This window comes from Leuciscus leuciscus, assembly GCF_965113295.1.
Source record: "Leuciscus leuciscus genome assembly, chromosome: 7".
In the NCBI taxonomy this organism is placed as follows: domain Eukaryota; kingdom Metazoa; phylum Chordata; class Actinopteri; order Cypriniformes; family Leuciscidae; genus Leuciscus; species Leuciscus leuciscus.
In genome coordinates, this window is record NC_138731.1 from 434,130 (window position 1) to 448,824 (window position 14,695).

At 39.1% G+C, this 14,695-nt stretch overlaps 1 protein-coding gene across 2 annotated transcripts in view; it reads right to left on the minus strand.

Annotated features, from left to right (window-relative positions):
• The window catches only part of LOC309502700 (NLR family CARD domain-containing protein 3-like), an 83,251-nt gene extending 70,398 nt beyond the window's left edge, over positions 1–12,853 (minus strand). The window contains exon 1 of one of the 2 annotated variants that reach the window (XM_082175172.1): positions 12,020–12,853. The gene's annotated coding sequence lies outside the window, so the exon portion shown is untranslated. The remainder of the gene's footprint in view (positions 1–12,019) is intronic. The other variant, XM_082175171.1, reaches the window with a different exon arrangement.
• Positions 12,854–14,695: the final 1,842 nt, after the last annotated feature.

Consider the following 14,695-nt stretch of genomic DNA (forward strand, 5'->3'; position numbering starts at 1 on the left):
TCTAAATGACCCTGTTACAGCCAGCCAAATGCAAAAGTTCAACTTTTTTTCGATAATTATTGATCTAGAGGGTCCAGAGAATTGTCCTAGACTGGTTTGGTTCCGATCGGGCCAAAAACCAGGGACTAGTTCGCAAAAGTAGGTTTTGGACAAAATCCGACATAGCAGAAAATTTTCCCTGCCTACATCCAAATCGGAGATAGCCATTTTGTCCGCCTTGAGCCAAGGATTCCAACGATATAAGACACTTGATCCTGGGACAAACGGTCTAAGAGTTGTGAGCGATTTAGTACTTTTGGTTGCTGTAGCGCCACCTATGGGCCAATTGGGGTCATACTCTGATAGGTTGTCCCCAAATTGAGGCCTACCATCTGGCCAGGTTTCACGTCTCTAGGCCTTACGGTTTGTCCTGCACGATGCGTTTTACGAATCCTTACAATTACAATAGGGTTTCAGGATTTCATGCTTGAACCCCTAATAAGAATGAAGGCTTTTTGCCAGTTATAGCGCCACCTATGGTCCGATCTCCATGAAACTCTGCATGCTTCCTCACCATGTTCTGACACATATGCTCATCCATTTTTGTGAAGTTCTGAGTTTTCATTTGGGATTTATAGGCTTTTTAGTGTATTTTGCCACGCCCCTTTTCTAAATGACCCTGTTACAGCCAGCCAAATGCAAAAGTTCAACGTTTTTTCGATAATTATTGATCTAGAGAGTCCAGAGAATTGTCCTAGACTGGTTTGGTTCCGATCGGGCCAAAAACCAGGGACTAGTTCGCAAAAGTAGGTTTTGGACAAAATCCGACATAGCAGAAAATTTTCCCTGCCTACATCCAAATCGGAGATAGCCATTTTGTCCGCCTTGAGCCAAGGATTCCAACGATATAAGACACTTGATCCTGGGACAAACGGTCTAAGAGTTGTGAGCGATTTAGTACTTTTGGTTGCTGTAGCGCCACCTATGGGCCAATTGGGGTCATACTCTGATAGGTTGTCCCCAAATTGAGGCCTACCATCTGGCCAGGTTTCACGTCTCTAGGCCTTACGGTTTGTCCTGCACGATGCGTTTTACGAATCCTTACAATTACAATAGGGTTTCAGCATTTCATGCTTGAACCCCTAATAAGAATGAAGGCTTTTTGCCAGTTATAGCGCCACCTATGGTCCGATCTCCATGAAACTCTGCATGCTTCCTCACCATGTTCTGACACATATGCTCATCCATTTTTGTGAAGTTCTGAGTTTTCATTTGGGATTTATAGGCTTTTTAGTGTATTTTGCCACGCCCCTTTTCTAAATGACCCTGTTACAGCCAGCCAAATGCAAAAGTTCAACTTTTTTTCGATAATTATTGATCTAGAGGGTCCAGAGAATTGTCCTAGACTGGTTTGGTTCCGATCGGGCCAAAAACCAGGGACTAGTTCGCAAAAGTAGGTTTTGGACAAAATCCGACATAGCAGAAAATTTTCCCTGCCTACATCCAAATCGGAGATAGCCATTTTGTCCGCCTTGAGCCAAGGATTCCAACGATATAAGACACTTGATCCTGGGACAAACGGTCTAAGAGTTGTGAGCGATTTAGTACTTTTGGTTGCTGTAGCGCCACCTATGGGCCAATTGGGGTCATACTCTGATAGGTTGTCCCCAAATTGAGGCCTACCATCTGGCCAGGTTTCACGTCTCTAGGCCTTACGGTTTGTCCTGCACGATGCGTTTTACGAATCCTTACAATTACAATAGGGTTTCAGCATTTCATGCTTGAACCCCTAAATATTGGTTTTTGTCATTCCTGGATAACAACATGTCATTCTTGTATAACAAAAAACCTCTGTTAGCCAGGACATGTCATCCGTTATCCAGAATGACATATGCACAACAATCTAGTTTTTAATTAACATTTGTAAACTTTTAGGCAAAGTTATTATTGTTATATTATTAACATTAACATTATTTACATAATTGTATGTTTTTTTGCCATATTTTAGCTGTCATTCATCTTGATTTCATATGATTCAATGAGTCACATGGGTCATTATCAATGAATTTAACTTTTTTAAATCATTAAAAACTTGTCAGTGTCTCTTACTTTGTTTCAAGTTTGAGTGTTGGAAAGGAAAAAATGATACTGAGGATGGTTTTTATGGTAATCCTGAAAAATATTGCAGAATGTCCTTCCGTCTAACAGTATGTCATTCCGGCTAACAATGACACAGGGAATTCATTTAACCCATATTTGTGTGTTAGATTACACAATTCAGTTTTTTGTTGAGTTAATGATAAAACAAGTCTCATTTACTTTATTGGAAAACATTTTTAAACATTTTCCAGCTTTTTAAAAAATTTGGTTCTGAATTTTGAGTTATCAGCAGCCAAAACTGAGCCCATGTCTATATGAAATCCCAAATTGATTATATTAATTGTGATTAAAATGTAGTTTTACGAGCACTAGTTGTTTGTTGAGCTCCAATTATGGATATCAGTACATTTATGCCAACAATGGTAGAAATGTAATTGTTTTAAAAATTCATTACGTTACCCAGGAATGACATTTTCATGGGGAAAAAGATCTGATTCACCAAAAAAAGTGGTTAATTACATTCTTGAAATGTGTACATGTCATTGCATTACATACACAACACTCTAATAAGTATAGAAAGTCCTAAAATTAGACATTTTTTGGCAGTTAATATTTTTTTCACATCTTAATCCTTATCCGTCATTCACCCACAAATCACCATGATAAAACCATGATCACCACGTCTTATCATTATTAACTTATTTAACATTCAATACACATGCACGAAGTTCAAAACAAGAAGGGTATAGCCTTATGAGAAAAGAAAACACGCGAATATTGCGGTTGCTGCGGTTACTTGAATTCCTCTGCGGTTGGCTTGTCAGTAGCGCGGTACTGCGATATTGCGGTTATCGCGACAGTCCTAATTTCGGTGCCTCATTTCGGTGCCACTTAAATGCCTCAGCTGATTAAAAGGGTTAATCGCTAGTTAAGCCTTTAACGCGTACAGTCGTTCACACTAGTGTGCTTAATGTTCAGATCGCGTGATCATCAACTGCTAAATTCAAATCTTCTTTCGCGCGTTGGCTGGCGCTGCAGAGACAGACACTCAGTGCTGTCCTTTCACAAGATGTCACAAATTCACGATAACAAATGTTATGTTATGTTTCAGACATTTAAATACATACTAGCAAAACAACATTTATAGTTTGTAAAATACACTGTCTATGGAAGCGACGATAACAATCCTTTCAATGATAAATTGATGACGTGTTTAGATGCACATTGTGTAGGTAACTATTATATTTACTCTATTCTTACTTTCATGTATTTCGGGAGAAGTGGATGAATTGACGTGTTGTCTAAATCTGACAGATACACTTCTCTGAACTGCAGTGCATACTAGATCATCTAACATGAATCAGAATCAGAATGAGCTTTATTCGCCAAGTGTGCACAAACACACAAGGAATTTTTTGTGTTTTTTTACAGGAGCTCTTGGTACATACATGACATTAGAACAGGCATTTAAATGAGAACATAAATAAATAGAATAAACAATAACCAATAACCAATAATCGTGATCATTATAACGATTTCTTAAATAACAAAACACATTCACTTACATGTATTTAAGAATAAAAATAATAGGCCAAGGACTGACTGACATGCAACGCAACCAATCACAGTTCGTTTTGTTCCGCGTCATGTTTAGTGTGAAAATGTATAAAGTCGATGTCCCTAAAATTACAGTGTTTATTATCAGAGTTGTAAACATGACGGCGTTCTTCTTCCACGAGGGGTTTCACGAAAAGGCATTTAAAGCGATGCATTCTAAAATAACGCTCACCGTGTGCAGGACATGCAGTGAGTCAGGAGAGGGGTCATGTGAAAGAGAAGGCAGAACATGTGAAAAGAATTGCTGAAGTTTAAAGCTGGTTTGTAGCATACCCAGAATAAAGACTACTTTGCTGTTATTACTTTTGTTATTTCGTGTTAAATTATTGTATTTGGGTTAGGTGGCTTAGGTTTTATTGTAAATTTGTTGTGTTTTGTATTTAGACTACTTATATTTATATATTTACTTTAAAGTTTAAATATATTAAATTAAGATTATTTTTTCAACAAAAAAGCCTATCTTTAATGTCATCCACAATCATTTTGAGACTCTGTTTTTTAAAGGGGATGTTTTTACCATGGGGATGCAGGCAGAAACGTGAATAACAGCATGAAGTGAAGAGACAGAACCGAGTGTTTCCGAGAAGAAGGACCAGCTCGTTCCTAAACCAGGGCTACCTCTGTAGCATTGACATGGTTAGGTAACTTTCTATATGTTTGGTTGACTATTTTATTTTGATAATGAACAGTAGGCAGGCTGCGATGTTAGCAATGCTAGAATAGGTTGTGTGTGCGTGAGGCGCCAGCACGGGTGTTTTTGTCCTTCCCTGTTCCTCCGTAATTTATGGTCATACGGATAGAAGCAAGAAATTATTCCAAACTTTAAAGCTTTTGTAACATACAGAAACCAATCACAGTGCCATTTTCTGCCGTCCCGGTTTCCTTTCATTTCGGTGCATCCCTAATATAAATATATATCAAGCGTAATACAAAGCCTATTCTGTGCTAAAGCGCACGCATAAAGCTTGCTGCAAAGCACCAGCAAAAGTAATAATTATGAATGTGTTGAAAAAAATAGCAAGGGGACATTTAATTATTTTTTAATTAACTAGTGATTTCTTAGGCAGTTAGCAGTGCGCTAACTCTCCATCTCTGCAGTGGAAGAGCCTTTAGAGAGAATTACGGATTACATATGCAGAGAGCATTTGTTTTCAATTAAAGTAGACATTTCAAACTTTCTATAGATATATTTCTCATGTCTGTGAGCAGGGCCGTAACTACCATAGACATTGAGGAACACATGCCCCCCCAAATTACCAAATTACCCCCACCCCCCAAAATATTTGATATTCTTGATGCTGCTCTGCTACTCTCCATTACGCAGCGCTGTTCGATGTTAGGATGACAGAGTTTTAAAATGAACGTTTTTATGCAGTATACAATCAGTGGTCTTACAGCGCAGTCTTACATTAGTGGCATTACTGGGAATGCCCACAAAAACGTCATACCCGTTTATGCTGTGGGGAAATAGACCTTGTTAGGGCTTGGTCTTTACTCTTTGCAATGATTACGAGTGATATTTGCTTTGTGCAATGCCGAAAAGTTGCTGTGTGGCGTTCTGCTCCTCTATTGAGTTAAAAAAAACCTGATCTGAAGTTTTACATACAGCCAAATAAACAGACAGAGCCGTTCATCAATTCCGAAAGCCTGTGCAGTTCGTCCATTACAGTGGTGTCCGGTGGCCTTTTAAAATGAGGCGGCAAAAATCTGCACACTTTTTATATACTGCAAATGTAAATTTATGTCCCTTGTCACACTTACTTTTCCTGGTTAAATAAACATTACATAAAAAAAAGAGACCAAATACAATTCTATTTTGTATTTTTGCACTAATGTTCTATTTATTAAAAAGAAATTTAATCAACTTAGGCTACAACTAAATTAATTAGGATACATTTGAAAAAGGCGTTTTCGTTTAAAAACTCTCTCCGTCCACACTAGCGTTTTCAGGCGTTTTCCAAAAGTTTCTCACCCACACTGAAACGGCAGTAACGGCAGAAGAGATCGCTACTGCGCAGGTCACAATAGACACAACAGCCAATCACAGACATATGCGTTGATTTCTTGAACGCAATGGCCAATCAGAAGCATTTAATATGCACTCGCCGCTCAAAACTGAGTTTTTGTTCAGTGCCGATTCTGCATGCTGGCAAATCCTATATAACAAACAAAGTGTTGACATTATGAAAGATTCATTGTGCATTCAGCTTCATTGATGATAACAGAGATTTGTGAGATCCATATGAACTGAGATGTCAGCTTTTTAGGAATTATTATGGGATTTTGTCATGTCAAACCATGAATGTAGTAGCCTGCTTGCTTTTATGTTAAACTAACAGTTTGTGAATGTTAATGCTTTAACTAGAAAAATGCATTTCCGGAGGAACTGCAAAGTGTGCTTGCTCGGGTGCGGTTCACTAACGTTAGCAGGTAGTGGATAAGGGTGCGTTGAAGTTTGCTTGATCTGAGAATTTCAACAATAGTACTTTTTTCAAGATTGTGCAAAAAGGTGAAAATTCATGTGCATTAAGAGACATGTCTGCAATGTAGACTAGTGCCAATGGCATTGTTTATGTGGCTTGGTTGTTGGTTTTGAAATAATTGGTTATGAATATACAGCAGAGAGTGGGAGTGTTTTGGGTGATGAAATAGTAGCCTATTGAAAAGAAGTTGACAGTCTTCATTTACTGTATCCAATAAGCCAGTACAAAACTCACCCAGCTGTTCTGTGGTTGAGTGTTCCCTTTGATTAGGAACAAATTTACTATCTCAAATTAAGGTCTACCGTAATTAGCGATGCTTTGATTGCTGCTGTCAAGATGGTTGTCATCACCTACACAGAAACGCTGATTTTTATAGCCTACCGTCAGTCCTCATATTGTAATTAAATGAAAAACGCTATCAGTTTCACTATTAGCTTACTCTAGCGATGCAATCGCAACAACATGGATAACGCTGTTTGGCCTTGCCTAACTTTATATGACATATGTGCCATATGCTAAAGTTACACATCCCGCTGCCATTTCAGGGCTTGAATTTCGGTGCGGGAATGTGGGGATTGCGCATAATTTAAACCATTCCCGCAAGGTTAGATTTTATAGTGCGTATAAAATATTCACAGATATTTTTTTTATCTTGTACATCCTCACATTGGAGTCTCGAGTTAATGTACAAAGTTTGGTTTCGATACGTGACAGCGTTCCTGAAATATTAACTACTTCCTGTTTTGGCGACTACGCCGCTGATTTCGTTTGGCTGTGACGGGCAAACGCTTCCGAAAATCAAAAATCCTTCTAGTAACTTTTGTGAAGCTTGGGCCAAGGATCATGTACGTCCAGTTTCGTGAAGTTCGGACCAAATTTCTGACCTGTGAAAATTTAGTTTCGCTTTCTGTTCAATCCAATATGGCGGACGAACGACATGGACTCGTGATGTCATCTTCGCGAGCAACTTACACCGGTACTGACCGGACGTTTTAAAGTTGGAACGGTGTCTCTGTCTCAAAGGGCCTAGGCGCAGGAGCTGGCCAAAATGTCTCTCCCGGGAATAAGAATAATAATAATAAGAAGAAGAAAACTTAAGAACAATAAGTGTGCTGCTTTCAGCAAGCACACTTAATAATACAGTGGGTACGGAAAGTATTCAGACCCCCTTACATTTTTCACTCTTTGTTATTGCAGCCATTTGCTAAAATCATTTAAGTTCATTTTTTTTCCTCATTATTGTACACACAGCACCCCATATTGACAGAAAAACACAGAATTGTTGACATTTTTGCACATTTATTAAAAAAGAAAAACTGAAATATCACATGGTCCTAAGTATTCAGACCCTTTGCTGTGACACTCATATATTTAACTCAGGTGCTGTCCATTTCTTCTGATCATCCTTGAGATGGTTCTACACCTTCATTTGAGTCCAGCTGTGTTTGATTATACTGATTGGACTTGATTAGGAAAGCCACACACCTGTCTATTCATGGATTTCATCCGGTCCCTTTCCACAGGTGTATTAAATCAAGCACAATGCAGTCTGCATTCATAATCTAGGTGCTTGATTTTATACACCTGTGGAAAGGGACCGGATGAAACCCATGAATATAAGACCTTACAGCTCACAGTGCATGTCAGAGCAAATGAGAATCATGAGGTCAAAGGAACTGCCTGAAGAGCTCAGAGACAGAATTGTGGCAAGGCACAGATCTGGCCAAGGTTACAAAAAAATTTCTGCTGCACTTAAGGTTCCTAAGAGCACAGTGGCCTCCATAATCCTTAAATGGAAGACGTTTGGGACGACCAGAACCCTTCATAGAGCTGGCCGTCCGGCCAAACTGAGCTATCGGGGGACAAGAGCCTTGGTGAGAGAGGTAAAGAAGACCCCAAAGATCACTGTGGCTGAGCTCCAGAGATGCAGTCGGGAGATGGGAGAAAGTTGTAGGAAGTCAACAATCACTGCAGTCATCCACCAGTCGGGGCTTTATGGCAGAGTGGCCCGACGGAAGCCTCTCCTCAGTGCAAGACACATGAAAGCACACCTGAAGGACTCCAAGATGGTGATAAATAAGATTCTCTGGTCTGATGAGACCAAGATAGAACTTTTTGGCCTTAATTCTAAGCGGTATGTGTGGAGAAAACCAGGCACTGCTCATCACCTGTCCAATACAGTCTCAACAGTGAAGCATGGTGGTGGCAGCATCATGCTGTGGGGGTGTTTTTCAGCTGCAGGGACAGGACGACTGGTTGCAATCGAGGGAAAGATCAATGCGGCCAAGTACAGGGATATCCTGGACGAAAACCTTCTCCAGAGTGCTCTGGACCTCAGACTGGGCCGAAGGTTCACCTTCCAACAAGACAATGACCCTAAGCACACAGCTAAAATAACGAAGGAGTGGCTTCACAACAACTCCGTGACTGTTCTTGAATGGCCCAGCCAGAGCCCTGACTTAAACCCAATTGAGCATCTCTGGAGAGACCTGAAAATGGCTGTCCACCAACGTTTACCATCCAACCTGACATGACTGGAGAGGATCTGCAAGGAGGAATGGCAGAGGATACCCAAATCCAGGTGTGAAAAACTTGTTGCATCTTTCCCAAAAAGACTCATGGCTGTATTAGATCAAAAGGGTGCTTCTACTAAATACTGAGCAAAGGGTCTGAATACTTAGCACCATGTGATATTTCAGTTTTTCTTTTTTAATAAATGTGCAAAAATGTCAACAATTCTGTGTTTTTCTCTGTCAATATGGGGTGCTGTGTGTACAATAATGAGGAAACAAAATGAACTTAAATGATTTTAGCAAATGGCTGCAATATAACAAAGAGTGAAAAATGTAAGGGGGTCTGAATACTTTCCGTACCCACTGTAATAAGAAAACTTAAAAAGAACAATAAGTGTGCTGCTTTCAGCAAGCACACTTAATTACAAATAATTTATCGGGAGCATTTATGCTGATGTGTAGGGGGTGGCGACACAGGCTAACTTGAAAGTATTTCATGGAGGTTCAGAAAACATCTTTTTATACTTTTAAGCGAGCTTTTGCGGGCGGGAGCGGGAGAAGGTAACATATTTTATACATGCATACATTATATAGACAGAAAAATCCGTCCCTCGCAGGTCTCAGAGACACGAGAGACACGGACTCACTGCACCTTTGCCTGCGGGTGTCGCTGTTGGACACTGTTACTTTAGAAAAACAAGCGACTTTTACACTTTTTAATGTCACACTATGTAATATTCACATTGTTTTATTTTTTGTAATATAGATTATTTTCTCATCCAGTTTTTAGAGGAGATCTCGGAGGAAACGCCCCAGGTCCATTACAATTTAACATTTGCACCAGGGTTCGCAAAATCGCTAGCCCGACGTCCCAGGGCTATTGTGTTTTCCAGTCGGGCTACCTAAATGCATAACCAGCCTGCCCAACAGACTCTCCGAAATAGTGTAATCAAATCCCTCCCTTTATTCACATTATTGACTAGTTATGTTAAAGGGGTCATGGACTGGATTATTTTATTATTTTATGTTTCCTGGGGCGCCTTATAATGTTAGTATGATTTTAACATAAAAAATTGTCATTTATTTTTCCAAGCCTGATTTTAGCCTCTGATTTGAACGCTCTGTTTTAAGGGGCGTGTCTGTGAAGGACGCCCACTGCTGTGATTGGCTGTGAGACTTCAGTGTAAACGCCCACTGCTGTGAGACCTCAGTGTAAACGCCCACTGCTGTGATTGGCTGATATGTTTGTATATGAAATAGCTAGTATTAGGCTACATGTGGAACTCTTTCTAAAACTTTTAGCCTACTATGTTTTTACTATTACAGCTATCGAGATTAAGGAATCGTGAAAAGTATTGATCATAATGATCTATTCCCATCACATGAAAGGTTGCAGTGATGAGCATTGAGCGGATGACAGACAGTCTGTTGATCGCGTATGAAATTACACCTCTGGCTTTCAGCAAATAACAATGTAAACACGATGTAAATACTGTAAGAGCTTGGTTGTACTGTACATTGTAACAGCGTCATGATTTTGTGATTATTGATTTCATAACGAGTTTTGGCAAGTGTCCAGATAAACTCGCGCTGTGTGATTGACAGCTTGGGCAATTGGAAAGGAAGCGTTCTTTGATCGCTTTCTTTATATAATTTAATCACAGTTTAAATAAAATTATTTTCATCCTACTAAGAGCAACGACGTGAAGTTGATCGTTTAGTCACTGGCTTGATTTACTGATGCATAAACAGTATTGAATGATATTTTGAGAGATAATCTGTCTGAACTTGAATAATTAGGCTACATCAGAAATCACTGATCTCAGATCAGGCATAAGAATAAACATGAGTACTTGCATGTTTGTGGCGTTGCTGGCAGATCCATATCGTAAAAGTCTGTTTGCAAAGCCTGCGCCAAGATTTAAGCCCTGCTTAATTTGACCTGCCACAAGGTGGCACTGTTTTCAAAACTCTGGGGCTGGTTGCACCAACTGTGCCTAAATTACAACTTAGCCTAGTTTCTAAGATACAACTTTAACACACTACTAAATATTTTTGCGTTGCACCATTAAATTTAGTTTACGGAAGCCTCCAATCAGGAGTAGCGGTTGGACTAAAAGAGTAGTGGTCGAAATTTTAAATATCGGCATCGGCCAATACGTTTTTATGATTGGCTGATGTGTTGGAAGCGGGGCTTTTATTTTGACGGCGCTCCAGACTTTTATTTTGACGGGCGGCGCTGAGAACACCAGTGCCTGAGAAGAGAACTGCTCACACAGCGCTCGCTCACATTCTCCGTCTTCATTAGTTTACCATCTCTGTCAGTCATATCTAATACTTTGTTAGACAGAACTGGTAAACAAATAAAGTAAATGGTATGCGATATTATATTATTAGTAACAGAAAAGGCAAACAATCAGGCTAAAATACTCTCTCTGTCAACATTCAGGAAATGCGCATCTATCATTTAAACAAATATCTGCTATCTGAATAATAAACATTTAACGTGACATGTTATAACAAGAATATCTACGGCAAGAGCTCTTTTCAGTCACTGCTTTCTTTTCCTTGTGATTATTTTCTTTTTCCCTTTGCAATCCATTGTATAAGTATGAAAAAGGACAACATATGCTGCACATTTGTGGTCTGTTCTGCCGAATTTAATTTACGATATATTCCATTAATAATTCACTGGAATGCACGCAGAATCTCTCGTTATTCTCCTCAAATCCTCACGTCTCTTTCCAGGTTTGTTTTCACAGGTAACGTTAAATTCAATTTATAATCTGTCAAATGACGGAAATCACTTTGAAATAGTATCACGTAATGCTGAAGTTAATGCACATATTTGATTTACGCAACATATAAGTTACATAATACAGATATTAATACAGTGATATTTAACCAAAGACTCACACTTTTGGGGTTATTTGATCTGTTTAAAGTACCTTGTTGATGCTTTTACACTTTTAAATTTAATTTTAATGTTCGATGGTTGAAGGGTGAGTAAATTAATGTCATAGATTAATGAGACATTTTTAACGTACTGCGTTCATAGCATACTGTAATTTCTTTCTTATTTTGCAATCAAACGGTTACCTTTCTTAAACGAGACCGCCTTGATGACGTATAGCCTCCGAAGTGAGACGCTGCTCTGAAGGGTTTATACTATATTGACCTGCCACTGTTTTCGAATCTTTTATCGAAACAATCGGAGAAAAGCATCAAGCTTTAATAGGCTTCATTTCTCCATCCCTACTCCGCACACACTTGGATTATTCACCTGATAATAACGCACATTTATCTAGTAAAGTTGCTATTACTTACATGTTTCAAATGATAAGGAATATTTGAGGTCGATGGATGAACGTTTGTAATTCCTGCCGTTAATAACGATCTGTCCCTCAACAGTCAACAACACTTCTTCTTCTTCTTCCTTGGTGTTTAAAGGCAGTTGGCATCCAAAGAGTTGCATTACTGACACCTGCTGTCTAGCTTGTCACTTCATATTATATTCGTCTTTCCAGTCCAGTCCTCCTTAAAAAAACAAAACAAATATATAGCCTCCTTTGTTCACTATTTCCACATTCTAATATACTTTTTACATTATACTGTCCTATACCAATTTATTGTAAATTATGCTTCAACTCTTGCCTCCCTGTGTAAATTTCCTGCATGACATAAAACTGTGACTAACTGTTTCCTCCTCTTGACATTCATTGCATTGACCTGTGGGATGTTTGAAGAGTGCCATTTAACTTTACAATGGCCAATCCTGAGTCTATTCAGTACAAGTCAACACTTCCCGTGAGCAACCGGGAGACCCTCAGGTGGGAGGGGCTTACGCCGCAAGTGGGCTGGACTTTACAAAATGGGCGGGGCTTATGTGGAAATCCCCAAGGTCAGAGATGATGATGATGGCAGGAAGTAGCGACATCCAATTAAATGTTAAGTTTTTCCATCGCACATTAAATTAAATTTATTATAGAGTTGTAATTGTTGAGTATGTGCAGTGCCATTAAATTTCTAAATTACTTTGCCATACGGTATTACTATTACGTGTATAACACAAAATTGCAAATATTCAAGCATATCTAGATAATATTAAATATTACTTTTAAAATTCAACAGTATCAAGACGAAAATTAACATTAAAATGAGACACGGCTGCTCTGAATAAAGTGAATGTGTAATTACATTAAAGTCAACATTTTATTGCTGAATGTATATACTCACCATCCATCTTAATTGCAATTTTTTCCCGTTGTATATTTTAATTAAAATGAATGATTACAGACTAACATTCTTCCTAACATGTTACAGAAATGAATGAACAATTTGAGTGTGGATAAATGATTTTATTTTTAGGTGGATATTCAAAACATGTATACAGTCAGTCCGTAATAATGAAGAACATTGCCATGCATTTTCTCTATGATTGTATACTATAACATTACTAACAGAGTAGATGCTGTGGAGCTCGCCTCAGAATAACCACATTAAACTCTGTGTGCGTCTCTACTTATGTCATCAAAGTTATAGCTGACCAAAACAATAAATAATTTGTCTGTTCTTTTACTCCATTCGCCATGCGAGTGAACGGTGACCAGAAAAAATGTTTAGCCACAAAAACTGAAGATGGTCAACTTCAGCCGACCAAAGAGACATCTCACAGAGTTATGCACCCCACACTATCTGCGCATGCGTCGCGATTGAGTGCGTTGTTGTGTTTGGAGCTCCGTCTAATTAATTCATAAACCATGATTTTCTTCTTTACACTCTTTTACAAACGAACACTTTCATTTTTACAGCGTGTGAACATATGTGGAATACTATTCTATTTAAAAAACAATTGGATTACTCTGATACTCGGATGGACTTCCTGCTCAGCTACTGTTCGGACGCTCTTGCTTACTGCTCCGCGTTTTGCTCTATCGCTTTTACATTTTATCTCCTATTTTTTCTATATTTTATTTCCTTTATTTTATTTCCTTTTATCACCTAATTTTAACTTCAGCAAATCAGCACAGTGCTCATACGACAAAGTTTGGATTACTACAAAAAATGAGAATTCTTTTACCCGACCAGCTTACATACCGGGAAAGGAAAACACAACTGCCTACAAGGATAAGAGAAAATGCCTCTTCTGGAATCTACTTGCTGCACTAACTGCCACAGACTTTTACAAAGGATTGCAGTTCTAGAAACAAAGTTACTTACGGGACCACCAAACCAGACGGAACACACAACAGAGCTTCGTCATGGACACCCTCAGCATACCGGTGAGTCCCATGAAACTAGTGCTCCTCGACAGGTAGAGAAACAAGCCGATCGACTTACGAATCGATGGCACAAACAGGGAGCGAGACCCAAAGGCACTCGAGACATCAGATTGTCACGAGCCTCACATATTACCGCAGTAGCATCCTCTACCCCAGATACAGCTCTGACAAGGATTGCAAACACTGGTCTGCTACCAACACCTATACATCTTGAGAACAGATTTGAAGTACTAATGAATGTAAATGAGGAACCCCCAAACGTGATGAATGTGATCGAACACAGACTGAATAGGCCAGTAGCTAACACTGATGCTAACTGGCGCTCAAGGTCGAGCAGACACGGGCACTCAGCTCAGAGCGCAGCCGAGCCCAGGACTCTGATAGTGGGGGACTCCATAATCAGAAACATTAGCAGCAGGGATAACTACGTGCTGCCTTCCACAAGCAACAACTTCTGATATAAACAGGGAACTTCAGAACATTCTGATGAAACATAAGACTGCTAATCGACTCATCATACATGTGGGGAAGAATGATATTCATAAAGAGCAGTCAGAACTCCTTAAGAAGGATTTCAATAAACTTTTTGAAACACTTAAAAGACTGAAAGTTCAAACATTCATCAGTGGACCACTCCCAGCAAGAGGAACAAACAGGTTTTCACGGTTGCTTGGGCTAAATACATGGCTGCAAAAAACCTGCAATATAAAAGCAGTGAACT